This window comes from Macaca nemestrina, chromosome X (genome assembly GCF_043159975.1).
Source record: "Macaca nemestrina isolate mMacNem1 chromosome X, mMacNem.hap1, whole genome shotgun sequence".
Lineage (NCBI taxonomy): Eukaryota > Metazoa > Chordata > Mammalia > Primates > Cercopithecidae > Macaca > Macaca nemestrina.
The window spans coordinates 40625431-40643475 of NC_092145.1; the positions used below are offsets into that span (position 1 = coordinate 40625431).

At 33.1% G+C, this 18045-nt stretch overlaps 1 protein-coding gene across 2 annotated transcripts in view; it reads right to left on the reverse strand.

The window, feature by feature from the left end:
* Window positions 1-18045, reverse strand: part of LOC105490492 (5-hydroxytryptamine receptor 2C) — a 295545-nt gene that overhangs the window by 11778 nt on the left and 265722 nt on the right. The gene's annotated exons all lie outside the window — the stretch shown is intronic.

An 18045-nucleotide genomic window follows, 5' to 3' on the forward strand; every position in this document is an offset into this window, starting at 1 on the left:
CTGAAACTGGATCCCTTTATTACACCATATACAATAATCAACTCAAGATGGATTAAAGACTTAAATGTAAAACCCAACACTATAAAAACCTCAGAAGAAAACCCAGGCAATACCATTCAGAATATAGGCACTGGCAAAGATTTTAAGATGAGGACACCAAAAGCAATTGGAACAAAAGCAGAAATTGACAAATGGGATCTAATTAAACTAAAGAGCTTCTGCACAGCAAAAGAAACTATCATAAGAATGAGCAGACAACCTACAGAATGAGAGAAAATCTTTGCAACCTGACAAAGGTCTAATATCCAGAGTGTACAAGGAGCTTAAACAAATTTACAAGAAAAAAACAACTCCATTAAAAAGTGGGCAAAGGACATGAACAGACACTTCTCCAAAGAAGCTATTCATGTGGCCAAAAAAAATATGAAAACAAGCTCAACATCACTGATCACTAGAGAAATGCAAATCAAAACCACAATGAGATATCATCTCATGTCAGCCAGAACGGCGATTATTAAAAAGTCCAGAAACAATAGAGGGTGGTGAGGTCGCGGAGAAAAAGGAACACTTTCACACTCTTGGTGGGAGTGTAAATTAGTTTAACCATTGTGGAAGACAGTGTGATGATTCCTTAAAGACCCAGAGGCAGAAATACCATTCGACACAGCAATCCCATTACTGGGTATATACCCAAAGGAATGTAAATTGTTCTGTTATAAAGATACATGCATGCATATATTCATTGCAGCACTATTCACAATAGCAAAGACTTGGAACCAACCGAAATGCCCATCAATGATAGACTGGATAAAGAAAATGTGGTACATATGAACCATAGAATACTATGCAGACGTAAAAGGAAAGAGATTATGCCCTTTGCAGGGATATAAATGGAGCTGGAAGCCATTATCTTCAGCAAACTAACACAGGAATAGAAAAGCAAATACCTTGTCTTCTCACTTAGAAGTGGCAGCTGAATCACAAGATCACATGGACACATAGCTAGGAACAATACACACTGGGGCCTGCCAGAGGGTGAAGAGGGAGGGCATTAGGAATAATAGCTAATGGATGCTGGGCTTAATACCTAAGTGATGGGATGATCTGTGCAGCAAACCACCATGGGATGCATTTACCTACATAACAAACCTGCATACCCTGCACATACATCCCTGAACTTAAAATAAAAGTTGGGGAAAAAAAGAATGCTAAGGGAAGTTCTTCAGGCTGTTGAATATGATACCAGGTGGAAACTCACAACTACTGGAGGAAAGAGGAGCACCTGAAATGGTAAACATGTAAGTAAACAGACTACTTTTTATTTTTTCCTAATTTCTTAAAAGGTGTGTGAGGTTTTGAGGCACAAATGAGTTGATTTTAAAGTTGTGTCTATGGCATTTGAAGCAACAGCATACATGACAGCATTAACAAAAAGAACAGGCTTGAAAAATCAAATTAAACATTTTAAGTTTCTTACATGACTAAAATCTAAAGTGGAGAATTAGTACATTATTAAAATTGAGGATGCTTATGAGATAAGATATCTGATGGCAATCCTTAAATCCACCTAAGTCAAATAAAAATACTTAAAAATACATAGCTAAAAAGTCATTAAAGGAAGTAAAATGCATTGCTAAAGGTATTTGGTAAGCAGAAGAGAAGGCAGGAAAAGAGAAACAGGAGAACAAAAATTAAATGAAGCAAAAAGAAAATGAATAGCAAGATGTCAGAGTTAAACCTAGTCATATTGATGATTACACAAAATGTAATTGATCCAAATAGTTTAGTTAGGAGGCAGAGATTTTCAGATTAAGATAAAAGAGAAAGACGATCAGTTGTCTTAAAAGAGGCAAACTTTAAATATGAAGACATATGTAAGTACAGAATTAGAAATTATGGAAAATTATATATTGTATGAATAGTTATTACAAGAAAGGTAGCATGGCTATATTATTGTCAGACAAAGTGTATTTCAAGACAAGGAATATTAGCAGAGATGAAAGGGAGTATTTACAATAATAAAAGGACAAATTCAAAAGTAAGGCATACCAATCCTAAATGTGTCTCTCCCAATGACACAGCTTCAAAATATTTAAAGCAAAATCTACAGAACTAAAGGAAGAAATGAACAAATCCCCAATCATCACTGACAAACATTCCTTTCTCAGTAACTGTTTGAAAAAGAAAGTAAAGATATAGAATATATAAACACTGTCAATTAGATGTGATTGATATTTACAGAACACTACACTGAATGCTTCTGAATATACCTTCTTTAAAATGTTCACATGGAATGCTTATCAAGATAAGTCATATGCTGGAGCATAAAATATCTCTCAATAATTTCTAACGTCCGAAACCTTATATAGTATGTTCTTAGCAACAGAATTAAATAAGAAATTAATGACAAATAAGATATTGATCACTCATTTCCCACACCTCATCTAAATAACTGGAAAATCAAATTACAAACATCTAAATAACTCATGTGCCAAAAAAGAAATCACAAGCAAATTTGGAAAAACGTTTGAGAATAATTTGTTGAACACACAGCATATAAAATTTGTGGGTAGGGCAAAAGCAAAATTTAGAGGATTTTTGTTTTTCTTTTTTGAGATGGAGTCTCACTCTGTTGCCCAGTCTGGAGTGCAATGGCATGATCTTGGTGCACTGCAACCTTTGCCTCCTGGGTTCAAGTGATTCTCTCTGCCTCAGCATCCCAAGTTGCTGGAATTAGAGGCACCCGCCACCACTCCTGGCTAATTTTTGTATTTTTAGCAGAGACGAGGTTTCACCATGTTGGCCAGGCTGGTCTCGAACTCCTGACCTCATGTGATCTGCCCACCTCAGCCTTCCAAAGTGCTGGGATTACAGGCATGAGCCACCACACCCAGCCTAGAAGAAATTTTAACAGTAAATGTCAATATTCAAAAAGAAGAAAGAATGGTTAAAATTAGTAATCTAAGTTTCTGCAGTAAGAAACTTGAAAAAAGGAAGAGGAAATTACATCCTACATACAAGGAAAGAAACAGATAAATGAGTACAAATCAACAGAAGAGGAAACAGATACATGATAAAGAAACCTCACAAACCTAAAGTTGGTTCTTTGCAAAGTTTAATAAAATGGATCAATCTCTACCAAGACCTCATTTCCTTGGTAGAGGTAGACACATCAAGAAAAAGGAAGGAGAAAGAACACAAATTACCAGTATCAAGAGAAAAGAGAGTACATCACTACATAACCTACAGATATTTTTAAAAAGAAATACTATGATCAATTATGATAAGTTGCATGATCTACTATCTCATGTATAATGTAAGAACAATACAACAGCATAAATTCATTTACACCCCCAACATATGCCATTGTTTTCATATAATTTATTTCTAAATATGACATAACACCACAATACTTTGTTATAATTTTTTTCACTTGTTATTACTAGACTTTAAAAAATGTAAGAAGGGATGTACACTTTCTATATGCTTCAAACATTTTATGTCCTCAGTGTGTCTTTCCTCCCTTTCTGAGATCAATGCACATTAGAGCGCTTGCCAGTGTCCCACAGATTGTTGATGCTTTGTTCATTTAAAAAGTAAATCTGGCTGGGCACAGTGAATCACGCCTGTAATCCTAGCACTTTGGGAGCCTGAGGCGAGTGGACCACTTGAGGTCAGGAGTTTGAGTCCAGCCTGGCCAACATGGTGAAACCCCATCTCAAATAAAAATACAAAAATTAGCCTAGCGTGGTAGTGTGTGCCTGTGATCCCAACTACTCGAAGCTGAGGCATGAGAATCGCTTGAACCCAGGAGGCAGAGGTTGCAGTGAGCCGAGATCATACCACTGCACTCCAACCTGGGTGACAGAGCAAGACTCTGTCTCAATTGAATAAATAAATAAGGTAGATAAATAACTGAATAAATAAATAAGGTACATAAATAAATAAGGTAGATTTATTGAAATATAAATACCTTATTGAAATACAATTTACAAGCACATAAAAACACACAGATTTCAAGTATGCATTTACATGAGACTTTACAAATGTATATATCTGTGAAATCACCATCCCAATTGAAATATAGGACATTTTCAAGCCTGCAGAAAGTTTTCTTATCTTCCTATCTAGTCAATTTTCCCCACCCCAAGAAATGACTATTTAGATTCTTATCAGTATAGGTTTACCTGTTTTAGGACTTTACATAAATGGAATCATACAAGATCTACACTTACATATCTGTCTGCTTTTGCTCATCATAATGGCTATCACTTCACACATATTTTTGGTTGTGTCACTAGTTTTTCTTTCTATTGTAAATATTATTCCTTTGAAGGAATTGTTGCTTATCCTTTCACCTGTTGATAAGCATTTGAGACATTTTCAGTTTGGGATTATTATGAATAAAGTAATTTTAAAAGTCATGACAGGATTTTTTTGTGTGTAAACATATATTTTCGTATCATTTGGGTAAATGTAAGCAAGGAATTGCTGGTTGATAGGGTGGATGCATGTTTAACTTTCTAAGAAACTGACAAAGTACCACTTTGCAGTCCCATCCACAATGAAAATTTCAGTTGCCACTAATTCTTGACACCCCTTGGTAGTGTTAGGCTTTTCAATTTTAGCCATTCTAGTGGTGTGAAGCCAGTTCTCATTGTGGTTTTAAAGTTGCATTATCAACATGGTCTAGGACACTGAACAATGTCTCATATACTTACTGCCATTTGGATATATTCTGTTATAAAGTGTTCAACATTTTTCCCATTTTCAGCTGAGTTGTTTGACTTAATTTTTAAGAACTCTTTATATATTTTGGATACAAGTCTTTTGGCAGATATATCTTGCCTATATTTTCTCTGAGTCTTTGGCTTGTCTTTTTTATTTCCTTAATATTGTCGTCTTTCAAAGAGCATTTTTTAATTTTGAAGTTCAGTTTGTCAACTTTTAATTTCTTTATTTATGTGTTTTGTTTCCTATTCAAAGCATATTGGCCTATGCAAGGTTATGAAGATATTCTTTTATACTCTATCTATAATAATTTTTCTTTTAGATTTTATATTTAGATGAATGATCTGGCTTAAGGTAATTTTGTATATACTATGAGGTTGAAGTCAAGGTTAATTCTTTTATACCAATTTGTACATAAGTCTCAGAACATTTATTGAAAAAGCAATTTTTCTTACTTAATTGTCTTGACAGTTTTTTTGAAAACTGATAGTTTATGTGTGAGTATATTTCTGGACTATTTTTTTAAAAATTGCATTGATTTATTTCTTTATTCTTGTGCCAATAACCACTCTCTTGATTACTTTAGCTATATTGTATGTCTTGAAATCAGATAAATGCTCCTAGTTTTTTTTCTTTGTTTTTTTTTCAAAATTGTTTTAACTCTCCTAGGTCCTTTACCTCTCCTTATAAATTTTAAAATCAGGCCGGGCACAGTGGCTCACACGTGTAATCCCAGCACTTTGGGAGGCTGAGGCAGGTGGATCACCTGAGGTCAGGAGTTTAAGACCAGCCTGGCCAACATGGTGAAACCCCGTCTCTACTAAAAATACAAAAAAAGTAGCAGGGTGTGGTAGCTGGCGCCTGTAATTCCAGCTACTTGGGAGGCTGAGGCAGGAGAATCGCTGGAACTCAGGAGTCAGAGATCACGCCACTGCATTCCAGCCTGGGCAACAGAGTGAGACTCTGTCTCAAAAAAAATAAACAAACAAATAAATAAACAATAAAATCAGTTTGTCAGTTTCTGAAAGTAGCCTGATGTGATTATCTTTGGATTAATATGAATCTATAGATTAATTTAGATATATTAATAGATTATATTTTAATTTTTAGATTTTCAATTCAAGAACATGTAATTATCTCTCCTTGTATTTATTCTACTTTAATTTCTGTAAGCTATGTTTATATGTACAGAAGGTTCTCACATATTTTCTAAGGGTACTATATTTTTTATGATACTATAGATACATATTATTTAATTTTTTGATTATTTGTTGTGAATATATGGAAATACAATCTATGTTTGTATGTTATATGATCTGTTATTCAGAAAGCCTGCTAAATTACTTACTGATATTAGTAGAGTTTTCATTTTTGTAGATTCCTTAAATTTCACATAGACAATTATTTTATCTTCAAGTTAAAAAGTTTTGTTTTCTTTCCAGTCTTCTTTACTTACTTATTTAATTTTTTGCCTTATTGTGTTGCCTATGAATAAAAGTGAAACAAAATGGAAAGGAAGAGAAAATTGAAATTGCTCTTCATCTACTAAGGTAACTAAATGACATTTGAAACCCTCTCCAAAAAAAGAATTCAGATTCAAATGCTTCATTGGTGAATTCTGTCAAACATTTAAGAGATAAATACTACCAATTTTACGTGAACAGTTTCAGATAACGGAAAAGGAGGATAGATTTCTAACCAATTTTATGATTTTAGCATAACTGATATGAAAAGCTGATAAGGACTCTGCAAGATAAGTAATTTATTGAACAAAATCATTTATGTACATAGATGCACAGATCCTCAGTAATATATTAGGAATTGAAATCCATCAATATATGAACAGTATATCATGATGGGGGTTTAATCTCTAGATTGTTCCCCAGAATGCAAGGATGTTTCAAGAGTGTATACCAGTCAAAGAAATTATCCACATTAATAGGATAAATAAGGGAAAAAAGTATACTATTAGATCCTCTCAATAGAATTTAAAACATCATTTATCAAAAGTCAGTATCTATTCCCGATAAAAATTCTCTGAAAACTAGGGACAAAGATACTTCTTCTGTTGATAAGAAGATATACTCTTATAAAAAATCAACAGCTATTGCCAGACTAAATTATGATACATTGAAGGATCTTTTCCTATGATGAGGACATACGATATGAATTTATATTTAGATTTAACAGTCTCTCTGTGGTTCCCTTTCTTCCTGAGTTCCCCTACTAATTTTCAATTTGTGTTTTTGATTGAATGCATTCTCCAACCTATCCTAAATCTCATTACAAATTTTGCCTCAATCCTAGACTGATCTTTAAACTCCATAGGCACAAAGGAAAGATGGGAGGAACATGCTAAAAAGAAGCAACTAGAAGTCAAGAAAACTGAAAAGAAATGTCAGCTGTTGCACAATGTGGGGGACACAGGTTTTATAGTTTGAGTACGGAAAGTTAAATACCTTCTAGAAGAAATAAACAATAATCTTCACAATAAGAAACAAACTCCAGAGTGTCAATGTATAACAATGTCCAGTTTTCAATCAAAAGTTATTAGATAAAGACAAAGAAACAGAAAGTGGGAACCATAAACAGTAAAAGGGGAATTTAATATAAATAGACCATGATTGGTCACAGATGTTGGATTTAAAGATCCAAATGTAAAAACAGGTATTTTAAAATATATTCCATAAGTTTGAGGCAAATATGGTATTAATGACAGGAAAGACAACAATATCAATAAAGAAATGGCACATATAAAAAGACCAAGTGAAAGTTATAATGTTTGTAAAATTACATTACCAAAATGGCAAAAAAAAAAAAAAAAAAAATCACGTGATGGGACAAATGCAATTTCAAAGGCTAAAAGAATCAGTGAGTAGGAAATAAAATGATACAAAACATGAATTTATGAATTAAGCCTGAAACTTATGAGATAATACTAAGTGGCTTAATATATGTATAATTTGGGTCCCAGACAGAAAGGAAAGAAAGAAGCAGAATAAATGTTTGCAGAAATAGTGGCCAGTAACTTCACCAATTTGTGAAAAAGTTTAACCAACATTTTCATAAAGATGAATGAATTCCAAATAGAATAAACAGGAGAAATCACACCTACAAACATCACAGTCTGCTGAATTTAAAAGAGAGTAAGAACATTTAAAAAGCAGAAGTAGGAAAAGACATATTTCATACAAGGAAACAATTATATAATTATCAGCTTATCTCAAGAAAATATGAAGGAGAGGACATACTCAAATATCAAATTCAAAGTGCTGAAACAAAATAACAGTCAACCAACAATTCTATATCCAGTAAGACTGCCCCTCGAAATTGAAGGTGAAATGAAAATACTTGTAGATAGCAAACATGGAATTATTGATTGCAGATATGCACTATGAGAATTTTTAGTGGAAGTCCTTCAGACTGAAAGGAAATAACATGAGATGGTAACTCACGAAAACCAGAAATAATGAAGGGAACAAGAAACGGTAAGTGAATATGTGGTTAAGTACAATATAAGGTATAACTCTTTTTATTTTACAAAGATGCTATTTACTGCAAAAATTACAACGTCTGTAAGTGGCTTTATAATGTAGACACATGTAATATATTTGACAACAACCCACAAATGATGGGAAGGGGTAAATGCAACTATACTCTTTCAAAGTTCCTATATTTCTTGTTCCAAGAAGTAAATAGAGATGAACATTTAGTATAATAGGATAAGTTATAGAAGCATACTATGTTTTCTAGCTCAATAATTTAAAAAATAATTCAAATATACCTAAAATGCCAATAGTGGAATTGAAATTGCATACTAACAAATTTATTTAAAATGATAAAAAGCAGAGAGTGGCATCTGTGAAAATGTTAGAGTAAGTCCCTTCAAAAATTTGCCTCTCTATAAAAGCAACAGAAAAATTGGAAAAATAGATTCAATATCATCAGAACTATAAAAACTAACCCAAAACTTGCAGCAACACAGGAAACATTCATTCAAGATAAATGTCTCAATATCACTAAGAACCGTTCCCTTCCCATCCCCTGCTCTCCAGATCAGAATCAGTCTTAAAAAATAACAGCTGATCCTCCTGGCACTGAGGGTAGGAAAATGGAGAGCGCTGAAAGCCATGCACCTAAAAAATTGTCATTATTTGACTTTTCTGGTGGTGTCCTGGAAGAACCAACACAAAAGGCTTATTTCATTTCATCTGACTTGGAGTTCAACCAGTGCTAAAAACTTCTCCCTGAGGAGCATTTCTGGAAAACATTTACTGGCAAATGTTTCAACATTCCAGCTGCCTGAGGAAATTATTTACAGTTGGAGAAAACAATAGACTAAGAAAAATGAATAAAAGGAAAAAGTGAGAAATAAAATGTCCAGAAAGACTTTGAACAGCTCCAACATGATTGTTCATAATCTAAAAGGACACCTGCCTGTGTAGGATTGTATGCATTCCCCAAACAGTTGGATTGCTTAGGAAAGACCTGAGAAGTCCTTAGGCTCTCACTTCTGTCTGAGCTTGAATCTCTGTGCAAGTAAGGGAAGCCCATGGCAGAATTGCATACTGATTGGCTGAATGTTGAAGATGTGCCGCAACAGCAACACAGAACTCATTGGCAACAACAGAGATTTATTGGTTCCAGGCAATTAAGGTAATCTCTGTCCAATTATCAGCTGGCCTCTAAGCTAGTGGAGCTGAGATTTCATTGATAAAGAATATATACTCTGCAGAATCACCTCAGGAAAGTCAGTAAACATAACTACCACAATAAATAGTGAAAACAGCCAATCCTGGGGAATGATGAGAATCTAATTTCCAGAGTTATCACATTATAATATTTCAATTGTCCAAGTTGCAATAAAAATATATGAGAATTTCAAAGAAATAAGAATGTATGGCTCTTACATAGGAAGAGAAGTAATCAGTAGAAACTGTCTGTGAAAACGTAGATATTTGGCTTACTGGAAAAAGACGTTAAGTTTTTTTTAAGTTAAGTGATTTGACTCAAAAGGAGCCAAAAATATTAAAATTCTATAAGCTTGATAATGGTATTTCAAAATATACAAAGCAGAAATAGATAGATGTACAAAGATAAATAGAAAATTTCACGGCCGAGCACGGTGGCTCACACCTGTAATCCCAGCCCTTTGGGAGGCCGAGAAGGGTGGATCACGAGGTCAGGAGATCAAGGCCATCCTGGCTAACACTGTGAAACTCTGTCTCTACTAAAAATACAAAAAAATTAGCCGGGCGTAGTGGCGGACGCCTGTAGTCCCAGTTACTCCGGAAGCTGAGGAAAGAGAATGGCGTGAACCCGGGAGGCGGAGCTTACAGTGAGTTGACATCGCTCCACTGCACTCCAGCCTGGGCGACAGAGCGAGACTTCGTCTCAAAAAAAAAAAAAAAAAAAAAAAAAAGAAAAAGAAAAGAAAAAAGAAACTTCACTCAGATTGGTACAGCTAATGCACAAGGTTCCCCTTATCCCCAGTCCCAGTCAAGGATTTATATTCCTAGGAGAGGCACAGCATCAGCATTTTTCATCCTACTACCAGCTACCTGTTGCTGAGGATAATATCTGGGTAAGTGTAGCTGAGAAGTGGGCACTCTACTTTTCTGCTTGATCTCTACTCATACAGTAGAAGCTCCAGCTTGGGTATGGCGCTGCTGAAAATACTGGGTCCCGAATTGCCATTTTCCCACCTGATAAGACAGGGATTCATGTCAAGAGAAGCAAGCCTAAAGACCTATGGCTACTGCCTACCCCTTTCACTTAGCACTCAAATTCTAGATTGGGACTATTACTCAGAGATAATAACATCATTACAACATCTACACATCTAGGAAAGTCAATTAACTAAAAGTTGGAAAAATACAAAGAGATCCACAGATAAACTAGTCAAAATACTGAAAGCCAATGATATGGAGAAAAATTGGGGAACAACAAGGGTAAAGGACCCATCACTTACAATAGAACCACAATGAAATAAACATCTTTGTTTGTTTGTTTGTTTTTCCAGAGTCTCACTCTGTCGCCCAGGCTGGAGTGCAGTGGTGTGATCTTGGCTCACTGCAACCTCCGCCTCCTGGGTTCAAGCAATTCTCCTGCCTCAGCCTCCCCAGTAGCTGGGATTACAAGTGCCCACTACTACACCCAGCTAATTTTTTGGGTAGACACAGAGTTTCACCACATTGGCCAGGCTGGTCTCGAACTCCTGACATCATGATTTGCCCACCTCGGCCTCCCAAAGTGCTGAGATTACAGGTGTCAGCCACTGCGCCTGGCCAACAGCTGACTTTTAATCAGAAACAACAGAGGGTGGAAAGTAATGGGATAACATATTCAAAAATACCTAATGAAGAAAAACGAAATTTCAACCAAGGATCCTGTATCCAGCAAAGTTATTTTTAAAAACAAAAGCAACATAAGCACATTCCCTAAGAGAATTTTACTAGCAGACCTACCTTACAAAAATTACTAAATGAAGTTCTTGAGCAGAAGGCAAGTGACCCCAGATAATAATACAGTATAAAAATACAAGGAATATCTATAAAGAAATTTTTAATTATAGAATACAGTATAAATACATACATTTCTCCTTTCTTGGCTGATTTTAAAAGCAATTGTATAAAAAAGTGTACAATTGTGAAAGTTGCTATAATCAAAATGGATTCATTAATATTAATGAGACCCTGACAAATAGAGCCAGGAAAGGCCATGAAGAGAGCATTCTTATGTTGGTATATCTGATAACAAAACTATCACAAAAGTCTGCAAAAACCATCACAACTTTACACAAATAAATACTTATACAGCATCATCTACCCAGCAACTACCTGTCTAACCTCAGACTGGCATCATTCTTGTTATTAATCTTTATAGGCAAGAATAACTATTTCAAAACGATTATGTAATTCTTCTCATTGTTTCCTTTAGAAACCTTTGTGTTTGTTCATCTTATTAAATATGCACATTGTTTACTATGGTGTGCATATTCCCATTGCAATGCTGTATGCCGCAATAAACATCTTTTCTTTTAGAGAGCTTCTCTTGGTTTGTTATTTAAGTTGACATAATGTATGCTTGACTATATACCTTATAGAAATGTGAACACATTTGCCAATGACAGCTAAAAAGATGTAGGTGGGGGCAAAGCTATAATGGGCTAAATAAACGATTCTAGATGGTAACTTGAACCCATAGGAAAAAATACTTTTAGATGAACCTTTATACTGGTTTCCATAGTAGCTGTACTAATTTACATTCCCACCAAAAGTGTGCAAGGGTTGCCTTTTCTCCACATTCTCAGCAATATTTGTTATCTGTTGTATTTTTGGTAATAGCCATTTGAACAGGTATCAGATGTCATCTCATTGTGGTTTTAATTTACATTTTCCTGATGATTAGTGATGTTGAGCATTTTTTTTATATGTGCCGGCCATTTGTATGACTTCTTTTGAGAAATATCTATTTATATCATTTGTCCATTTTTATTTGTATTATTTGTTTCCTAACCATTGAATTGTTTGAGTTCCATACATATTTTGAATATTAACATATTATCAGATGTATGGTTTACAAACATTTTCTCCCATTCCATAAGTTCATTGTGAGAAACAGTATGGAGGTTTTTAAAAAATTAAAAATAGGACTAATATATAATCCAGTAATCCTACTACTGGATATATATATTAAGGAAATGAAATCAATATGTTGAAGAGACACCTGCACTCCCATGTTCATTGCAACATTATTCACAGTAGCCAAGATATGGAACCAAACTAAATCTTCATCAGTGAATAAGTGGAAAAAAATAAACTGTGGAATATATACACAATGAAATATTATTCAGCCTTAAAAAAGAAGGAAATCCTGTCATTTGTGACAACATGAATGAATCTGGAGGCCATTATGCTACATGAAATAAGCCAAGCACAGAAAGGCAAATATCACATTATCTCATTTGTATGTGAACTCTACAAAAGTCTAACTCATAGAAGCAGAGAACATAATAGTCGTACCAGAGGTTAGGATGATTTGAATAGATGCTGATTCAAGGATACAAAATTTCAGTTAAAAAAAGGGGGGTGGAATAGGTTCTAGGAATCTATTGTATAACATGGTGACTATAGTTAATAGCAATGTATCGTATACTTGAAAATTGCTAAGAGAGTAGATTTTAAGTGTTCTCAGCACAAAAAGGATATGTATGTGAGGTAATGCATATTTCAATTAGCTTGATTTAGTAATTAGACAAAATATACATATTTTAAAAACATGATGTACATAATTAATATATATACTTGTTTGTCAATTAAAAAAGAAAAACAAAAGAAAATACTTTTAGGTGAATAAAAATAAACACATAGCATACCCAAACTTACTGGATGCAATTATACAGGGCTTAGAAGTTTATTTATCATTTTAAATGCCTGTATTAAGAAAGAAAAAAGTCTCAAGTCAATAACCTGAGCTTCCATCTAAGACACTTGAAGAAGAACAGCAAAATAAACATAAAGCAAGATGAAGGAAGAAACTTGTCAAGATTAGAGCAGAAATTAATGAAATAGAGAATATCAAAACAATACAGAAAATTAATGAAATTAAAGCTGATTCTTGAAAAGATCAACAAGATTGACAATCTTTTGGTTAGGTTGACCAACAGATGACAGATGATAGATAGATAGATAGATAGATAGATAGATAGATAGATAGATAGATAGATAGGTAGATGCTTAAATTATTAGGATCAAAAATGAAAGCAGGGACATTACTGGTGAACTTTCAGAAGTAAGGCTGATAGGAATACTATTAACCACTATATGGCAATAAATGAGATAACTCAGATAAAATGATCAAATTTTTAGAAAGATGCAACCTACCAAAAATGACTCAAAAACAGACAATGTGACTAGACATATACCAAATAAACAGACTGATTACTAACTCAAAACTATGCACAATGAGAAGTTCATAACTTATGGCCATAAAGATAACTTTACCAGTGACAAAAATTTAAAGATATAAAAAGTTTAAAGAAGAAATAATACCAAGTCTTTCCAAACTTTTCCAAAATATTGTAGAGAAAGAAACATTTCTTAACTCATATTATGAGGCCAGAATTACCCTGATACCAAAACAAGATGAAGGCAACACAAGAAAACTATGGATCAATATTTCTTAGGAACATGGACACAAAAATACTGACCAGAACACTAGTACACTGAATCCAGCAACATATAAAAAATTATGCACCATGATCATGTGGGCTTTGTCTTCGGTATGCAAAGTTGGTTTAACACCTGAAAGTCAATTAAGGTAATATACCATATCAATAGAAGTAAAAAACACATGATCGTCTCAATAAATACAGAAAAAGCATTTTAAACATATCTACTTCCCTTTTATGATAAAAATCACTCCTCAACATAGAAACTCATCAACTTGATAAAGGGCATTTATGAAAAACCCACAGCAAACATCTTACTTAATGGTGAAAGACTCAATGCTTTCCTCATAAGATAAGGAGCAAGTCAAGAATATTCACTCTGGTCCCTTTTATTTATCGTTGTACTAGAGGTTCTACAGAGGGAAATTAAGCAAGAAAAAGAAAATGCAGCTAGATTGGAAAGGAAGAATTTAAAACTATCTTTGTTAGAAGATGACATGTCTTGTATATAAAAATTCTAAGAAATCCACTTAAAAAGTATTAGAACTAATAAATGAACTCAGAAAGGTTGCATGATATAAAATAAGTATGCATAATTTAATTATATTTCTGTACACTTGCAATGAACAATCCAAAAATTAAATTAATAAAATAATTCAGCTTATAATAAAATTGAAAAAATAAAAGTACTTAGGGATAATTTTAACCAAAGAAATGCAAAACTTGTGTTAAGTGTTAATATATTTAAATCTATAAAACATTGTTGAAAGAAAATAAGGAATTTAAGTAAATGGAAAAAAATCCTCATGTTCATGGATTAGATTTGAAATAGTTAAGATGACAACACTTCCCAAAGTTATCTAAAGACTCAACAAAATTACTATCAGCATCCCAGATGACTTCTTTGTAGAAATTGTCAAGCCTATTATAAAATTCATACGAAATTGCAAAGGACCCAGAGTAGCCAGAGTAATAGTAATCTTGAGATAAAAGAGCAAAATATGAGGACTCGCACTACGTGATTTTCAAACCAACTACAAAGCAGTGGTATTCAAGACCAGGTGGTACTGACATATATATATATAGACATATGGATAAATGGAATAGAATTGAGAGGCTACAAGTAAACACATGGTGTCTATGTAACTGATTTTCAACAGAGTGTCAAGACAATTCAATGAAGGAAAGAATAGTCTTTTCAACAAATGGTGCAAGGGTAACTGAATATCAACATGCTAAACAATCAAATCATACCCTTATCTTGCACTATTCCCCCCCCCCAAAAAAAAATACCTCAAAATAGTTCAAAGACCTAAAAGTAAGGGGTAAGACAGTACAACTTTTATATGAAAACATAGGACTAAATCTTCATGACTCCAGATATGACAATGTTTTCTTAAATATGACACTAAAAGCACAAACAACAAGGTAAAAGAAAGACTTTATCGAAATTAAAAAATTTTACACTACAAATGATACCATCAAGGACAACTAAAAGAATGGGAGACAATAATTTCAAATCATTATGTGTCTTTCACCCAGAATATTTTTTAAAATCCTGACAATTCAGTAGTAAGAGATCGATAACGCAATTAAAATTGAGCAAAGGATCTGAAAACACATTTCTCCAAAGAAGATACGCAGATGGCCTATATGTATGTGAAAATATGCTCAACATCATTAGCTATTAGGAAACTGCACACCAAAACCACAATGAGATACCGCTTTACACACAGTAGGATGAACATAGTCATAATTATAGACAATAAAAAGTATTGACAAAGATGTAAAGAAGTTGGAATCCTCCTGCATTTGGAAAACAATTTGGCAGTTACTACTCTGGCAATAGTTGGGATTTCATATAGTTGCAATCATGTAATATGATTCACGTGACCCAGAAATTCTCTAGTTAAATACCCGAGAGAATTAAAACAGGTCTTTAAACAAAATCATTCATTAGTGTTCATAGCAGCATTATTTGTGATAAAAAGTATTGGATACAAACCTACATTCGATCAGCAGAATGAAAAAAATAAATTGTGGTATATTCTTACAACAGATTATTCATTTATCATATAAAAATAATTATAGATACAGGCTCCAACATGAATAAACCTTGAAAACATTATACTAAGTGAATATGCCAATCACATAAGACTACATATTACATAATTGCAACTATATGACATCCCAACTATTGCCAGAGTAGGCAAATCTATAGAGATAGTCAATTAGTTCTTACCTAGGCCTGGGGTACTGGGTAAGTAAGGAGGTAATAGCTAAAGGGTATAGTATTTGTCTTGCAGTGATGAAAATGTTTTAGAATTGATGGTGGTCATATTTGCATCTATGAATATATTAAAAATCATTAAATTGTATGCTTTAAATGTGTGAGTTGTATGGTTATGTGAATTGTATCTCACTAACAATGAAAAATGAAAAAGTAAAAGGGAATTCAATACTAGCAAATGCTACAATACAGGAAAATCGAAAACATTATGGTATTTAAAAGAAGGCAGATAAAAAAGGTCACATATTGTATGATTTCATTTACAAGAGATATCCAGAATTGGCAAATCTGTAGAAATAAATAAGTTGCTAGGAGTTAAGGAGAGGGGAAAATGGAGAATGGCTCCTAATAAATATATTTTTAAATTTTTTAGTGTCATGAAAATGTTCTGTAATGAGACAGTGGTGACAGTTGTATAATATTGTCAATATACTAAACACTACTAATTATAAACTTTATAACAATTAGCTTTATGATATATGAATTATATCAAAATACAAAAAATGAAGGCAGGAAAGGAAGAACAGAGGAGCAATAAAGACATAAAATGAGTAGAAAATGAACACCTAAAATAAGCAAATCAACCACATTAAGTTAAATTAACTAACTACTCTAATCAAAAGATATTCCTTGTTTATAGTAGCACAATTCACAGTTGCAAAAATATGGAACCAGCCCAAATTCTCATTAATTAAGTGATGGATAAAGAAATTGTGGTATATATATATGATGGAATACTACTCAGCCATAAAAAGGAACAAATTAATGGCATTTGCAGTAACCTGGATGGAACTGGGGACTATTATGTTAAGTTAAGTGAAGTAACTAAAAAATGGAAAACCAAACATTGTATGAGTGAAGCTATCAGGATGCAAAGGAATAAGAATGATACAATGGGCTTTGGAGACTCAGGAAAGGATAGGAGCGGGGTGAGGGATAAAAGACTACAAATTGGGTTCAGTGAATGCTGTTTGGGTGATGGGTGCACCAAAATCTCACAAAGCACCACTAAAGAACTTACTCATGTAACCAAATACCACCTGTTTCCAAAAACCTATGGAAATAAAAAGTTTAAAAAATGAAAAATATATTGTTGGATTAGATAAAAAGTTTTAATAAGAGATTCCCAATTCTAAGCTGCTCACATACAATATATTTTAATTACAAAAAAACTTATAGCTAAAAATAAAAAATTAAAATATATATTATGTGGAAATTATATGCATAAACTGTTATAGTACATATATTAATTTCAGACAAAATATATGTAATAATATGAATATTATTAGAGACAAAGAGAGATATTTATAACCATAAATGGGTTAGCAGCAGAATGATATAGTAATTAAAAGCATATATTTGCACCAAATAACAGAGCTCCAAAATACAGGAAGCAAAAACTGACAGAATTGATGGAAAAAATAGATAATTAATATATATAATTGGAGTTTTCAATACTAAACTCTAAGAAATAGAATGAAATAGAATAGAATGAAGACAGAAAAGCAGAAAATATATAATAAACCTAAATAGCATTGTGAACAAATTGAACATAGTTAACATTTATACAATGTTTTATACAATAGCAAGACACAATTCTATTCAAGTGTTGATGGCATATTAATCAGGAAACACTGGAACATATGCTGGGATGCACAACAATTCTAAAAAAATTATGCTCTAATAGGGATTGAAATTATATACCATCTGTTCCCTTCTTACTGTAGATTTATGTTGGAAATCAATAACAAAAGATTCTGGAAATAGCCCCCATATTTTCAAGTGCAATTGGAACATTCTTCAATAAAAATCTTTGGTTTAGATATTTAAAGTATTAATAAAGTTTAAAAGA